A 6,000-nucleotide genomic window follows, 5' to 3' on the forward strand; every position below is an offset into this window, starting at 1 on the left:
TGAAGTGTTTTCAAATGGATTTGAGAAACTGAACTGTTCCCAAGGGGAAAGATAAAATGTGAAGCTGCAGTCAGTCTGGCTTTCTGGCTCACCTAACCTTTTTACTGTCGGATAATGAGGAATCAGCTATAATTTAGATACAGTATTCTTTCACAGATTATAGTGAGGTTGAAGGGAGACAGGGAAGGGAGAGAGCCTTGCTTTATAGTCTTGCATCATCTCTTTTGAGCAGATGAGACTCACATGCCTTCCCCAAGAGGCACATCACACATCGGGGAGCAATGCCCTCTGCATGTTGTTGCGACGAATTTCAAGTCAAGAGGGTGCTTGAATTGGATTCATAACAATTGGAAGAAAAGAAATTGTAATCTTTATGAGCCAATGACATGCAGCCTTATAATAAAAGAATAAAAGTTCATTTCAAATTTAAAGCAAATTAGATTACAGGGGTCAAATCCTTCAGCAGAGACATCACGCCGTCAGAATGTTACCTGGATATTTGACACCCTCTGCCCACCTCAGGTTTTGCATTAACATGTAAGTGGTTTTTTAAAAAAATACACTTAATACTATTACAGAGTGAAAGTGTCCTGGAATACCAAATGATGAATAGTTGGAAAAAAGGAGAATCTAACAAAAGTATTCACTGGTCTATGGGCTAAGCCAAGACTTGCCTTCATTTACTCTACCTGCAAGGAAACTCACCTGGTCATTTTCAAGTACCAGTGTCTATGCAAAAGCACATCCAAATGCGCCAGGAAAAGGAACCTCATTTTCAATTTTTTTGTAGAAGATTTTTAGCTCTTTCAGTTGCTAAAGCTGGTGTTCAATCTCTGAGTAAGACCAATAAACGCTGCCTGATGTATTATCCAACTTTGGCTTACAACTTAAGATTTGTTTCTAGCCTGACCTATCTGCATACTGATAGTCTTTCAAAATCACCTACTGACAACATTTCCCTTACCTGGAATATTCTTATAATTAAGCTAAAACTAGTGTTATTTCCCATAATGTCATATCCTTTAAGCAAATGTATCAAACAATATCTATAGGTAATATGTGCAGTATGAATACATCTTGCTGTAGATCTGTTCTTTATGTTTCTCATCCAAATAGCATTCCTTCTCTCCTTCAACCTCAAGTCCAGCTCCACATCTCTGCCCTGGGTTTTGTTCACAATCCCAAACTTCTTGGGGTCTATCAATTTCTTTTCTACTTCCCATTTCTTCTGTCTCTCAAACAACAACAACAACAACAACAACAACAACAAACCATCTCAAAGTAATATGAAAAAGATTCTAACTCTAATTCAGCCCCAAACTGTGATTCATTGAAGAGTAAAATAATGAATTTGAACCCAAGTCTGGCTATAAAATTAATAGGCTTGGGAATCCAGGGACTAAATAGACAACATTTTCCATTCTTTTGCAGTTTTTATGTTAGAATAATGGGCGACTAGGACTTCAAACCTTTTTCTCTTCTAGCTTTGTTAAGTCTGAGAATATAACAATATGTGCCCTGTAGCCAATGGTCTCAACACATCTTGTTAACCCATCAGAATAATAAGCCCCACTGCAGACACAGAAAGAAGAATTAGAAGTAGAAGTTGGGCCAGGTTGTTCTCAGCAGTGGTGGCTAGCATTTAAGTCAAGGCTTTCTACCCAACTCCCCTCCCAGACTATTTTCTTTTCTTTCAACCAGTTTATCCCAAAGGAACCTCCTTGCTCCTTTCACCATCATTTCCCTTGAAACACAAACAGGCCATGAAGACCCACACCTCTGGAATAGTAATTTTTCTCATCCTAAGAAAGGTCTCTCTGGAGCTCCTTTGTGCCAAGTGGAGGTTTAGATGATCCAAATATTTAAGTGCATATTGATTGCAGTCAGATACTTTACTCTGACCTGCATCACAAGCTTTGGACCACATTTCTCTGGCATACTAGCGTTTTATGTATTAACCTTCTACCACCTCCCTGTGAAACAGAGTGCAGGCCAAAATCAAAGGCCAGACAGGTCAAAGTTTTACCTATTAAGCTGTGCAGGAGCTTGACCTTGAGAACTGAGTTTTGCATTAACTTAATATTGCTACAGATTCTTTAAAGCATCTAAATAATTGGGAAACCATCTTTATAATTCCTTTTAAAAAAATTAAGACAAAAAAAAATTTAAAAAGACACCCGCAGTGCAAATCTCTGTGCAATACCCAAATGGTAAGGTTATGATATGACTCACTCACATCTAATTCTCATTGTAGGAAGGGTAGGGATCTATAACAAATTGTGCATTCTACAGATAAAAGGAAGAAAGGAGTTTTCAGGGTGGAGGGGAGCAAAAGAGGGCGTTAAGGTATCACAAAATCACAAACGTTTGAGTTGCAGAGAACATTTAAAAAATCATGTGATTCAGCTGCCTGTGTTCAGACAAAGAAGGACATTAGAAGTTCCTTTTTATCTCGAGAAGCTGAGATCCTGTGGAGGGAAATGGTTAAGTGATTTACTCAAGGCCACACAGCCAATGTCTGAAGTGTACTGTCTCCAAGTTCAGGGCTGGCAGAGAAGAACTCAGCTCATCCACAGAAGGGCTGCAAATGTCTGTTCCACTATCAGAAACAAACTTACCTGCAGGCCAGATGGCCAGAGTTATAAAATTAATATTAATGTTTTCCAAAAAGCTCTTTTAAAATGGAGAATGGAGCAGTGCAAATGAAAGCTCTGTCCAAGAAACATGAACCGCATATAGGATATGTTGCTGTCAAGGACAGGCTGGCAAGAGGCCCTCAGGAAGCTTCATGGACTTCAAACCAAATTATTATAGTGATTTCAATCAGCAGATGGGATTCTGCAAACAACAGCATTTACAAGGTAATCTCCGTTCTAAGTAATTGTTGTTTCCCAAGAGCCAATTGGTGGAAAGGGTATAGCCACTGCAGGGAAGATGCACCTGCTTCTGAATATCTTTCTTACCTTCAATTAGCTTTTGGTTTAAGATATGCCCATAACACATTCTTGAATTTACCTACATACACATGTTGATGTTTGTGCAAACACATTGGGCTCCTTAAAAGGTTACAGGATAGCTCATCTGTAGGATCTTAATCATTATATGTGTAAGTTTCAGACTTGCTCTACCAATAGTAAAGAGCAAAACAGTGCTGGGCAGCAGTGTTCTCATATCAAAGAACAAAGTTGAAACTCCCATACAATTATGTTTGATCACAGTAGAAGGTGAAATCATTAGATATTAGTGAGGTGCAGTGGAATAAAAATGATGTGTTAGCGGGGGTTCATTACACTGTATTTTCAGAGCCAAGAAGATCAATGCGTTCATGCATCATGAATTAGGCTCCGGCTTTAGCCTTCCCTGCTCTCCGGAAACCCAACATGATCTATCACCAGCCATACATCACCGTTTCAGGATTGCACATTAACGAGAAAGCTGCAGTTTCCGCCTGTCAAGCTGACCAGCTGCCTCTTTCTGTGCAAAAGGGAAAATATTTAGGGTCCAGAATTTTACTTTGAAAACAAAAAGGGGCATAAAAGGTCACTGTCAGCTGGTCAGCTGCACAGTCTGATCCTTGTGTTGTCCCAGTGCGCTGATGGATGGCCCTGTCCTTCCTGGCCTCTGACCATCCTGGAGCCAGGCCAACAGGAACTCACTGTGATGGCTTTAGATGTTACATAAGGACACAGGCTTTGTGAAACACCTAGGGTCTCCAGGGCACACCCTCTTTCCCCCTAGGGTTTCCAAACATCACTGGGTGTATTTAGAACTCTCAGAGTTCCATATGTTCAATGTCCCCCTTTTGTGCCCCTTACTCCCAATCTCCCTGCTCAGATCCTCCCACCTCTTGCATTAACAGAGGCTTTTTCACCACCCAGCAGTTTGCTACTAACATTTTCCCTTCATTTACTCAAAGTCCACCTCACTTCCCCCCTGCCTGACCCCACACCTGCTAGTGCGGCCCCTCTTGCCTGCTGGTGCTCAGATACTCGCAGACAGTTCTGATCGCTGCTTTTAATCGGCGTTTAGCCAGTCTGTCCATATTTAGTTCTGTTAATCTTTCCTCATCATTCAATCCCTCCAGCCTCTTCATCATCTTTTTTTTTTTTTCTTTTGGTGTGTTGCTCTTTCCTGAGTTTTATCCAATTTGTCTATATCATCCTTCTGGCTGTGACATGCCCACCAGCCCTGAACTCCATCACTGCAGAGGAATGGCTGTTATAGCCTCGACCTACTCTTCTCTTCTCCTCTAACACTTATTCCTTAGCAGCAGAAGTTTAGGGGAGGGGCTGGATTTTGACTCGGCAAATCCACTCCCTTTGTTTGTCCAGCTTGTTGCTCAAACATGAATAAAGGCAAAAGAGTGATGTTAGAACAAAAGAGACTGCAGTGGGTACATGAAAGAACTTCCCAACTACCCCTCCTCAGGAACAGAAGAGACCTTGATCTCATCCACCTGGACTCTGGGAGAAAGAGGCCATCTAACGGTCTCCACAGTCCCCCATTCCTAGCCAAAAGGGTTTGCATGAAGCATCAGGTTGGCAACCTGTTGGCTCTAATATGATGTAATATGATGAAATGAGCACCTGGGATGGAGTTTCCCACTCTGTTTATGAATATGAGTTACAGCTGGCCTGAGGGCTTCAGCTTGGAGCACAGCAACTCTTTGAGGAAGCTTGAACTAGCAGCAGGAAATGTGGATCATGGACAATGATTATATGAAGAGTTTCAGTGAGAAAGGCACTGAGTTTAAATGGGTAGTCACCACTGCCTGCCTCACAAGTGCAAGGACCCGAGTTCAATCCCTGGTACCAAAAAACAAAAAAAAACTTAAATGGGTAGTCAGCAAGATCCCAGACTCAGGTGGCTTAGAACCCAGAATCTTAGGTGGTTTTGTGGGAAAAGAGTTGGGTTGGAGTTGGTTGGAAGAGGACAAGGTTTTATTTATTTATTTATTTATTTATTTATTTATTTATTTATTTATTTATTTTAGTTTGAAAGAGTACAAGAAATAGCCATATCTTTGTAACAGATTTCATATTTATTGGGTATTCAATATCCATTTTTGTTTGAGATAGGATCTTGCTATGTGTAGTTTGGGCTGGTCTTGATTTCACTTTGTATACTAAGCTGGCCTTGAATTTATAGCAATCTTGTCCTGCCTCAGCCTCCTGAATGCTGAGATTACAGACATGTGCTACCACACCTGGTTTTGCAATCCATTCCTATATTTCCATAAGGTTTCTTCTCAAATGTCATTTCCTTAGAAAGAACTTCCTTGAAAATACTATCTAAAATAGTACCCTATTATGCTTTCCTTTCACTTCCCTGTAAATATACTATGTCTTGTTTAATACTTTTTGGTCCAGCCACGTGCAGTGGTTCAGGCTGTAATCACAGCTACTTGGGAGGGTGAGGCAGGAGGATCACAGGTCAAGACCAGTCTGGCAATTTAACAAGACCTTGTCTCAAAATGAAATTTAAACAAGATTAGGGGTGCAGCTCAGCAACTGAGCAATTGCTCCACGTGCTCGAGGTCCTGGGTTCAATCCTCAGAACTAGGGGGGTGGGAGTCAAATAACAGCCCTCCCCCACAGCATTATATAGTCCAGTTCCCTCTCCAAAGCAAGCTGCCTAAGAGCAGGGGTTGCCCCTAAGGGAGTAATAGCAGTGTTGAACACTGGCTCCATGTTTGATTTTGGACTAGTTAATCGCTCTCCTGCTCTTTTGGTTTTTATTTTTCTTCCAGAAGTATGAATTACACAAACCTCAGTATAGACACACAGAATCTGGTGCACACACGGGATTGAGTCTGGTTCTCCTGGGATCTCTAATCAAAGCTCTGCTGGGTTCAGGCTAGGAAGAAGAGTTGGGGAAACCTGTCTCCTCCAGATTTGTTTCCTTCTAAACAGCTTGAACAGAGAGAAAAAGAAAGTGTCAATTGTAAAAAGAAGGAAGTGGAAAGCTTCATCCCCCTTTGCCTCCCACAGGCGAACCTGT

Source organism: Heterocephalus glaber, unplaced genomic scaffold (assembly GCF_053883595.1).
Source record: "Heterocephalus glaber isolate CG9 unplaced genomic scaffold, H.glaber_assembly_v1.0 deba00001429, whole genome shotgun sequence".
Taxonomy (NCBI): Eukaryota; Metazoa; Chordata; class Mammalia; order Rodentia; family Bathyergidae; genus Heterocephalus; species Heterocephalus glaber.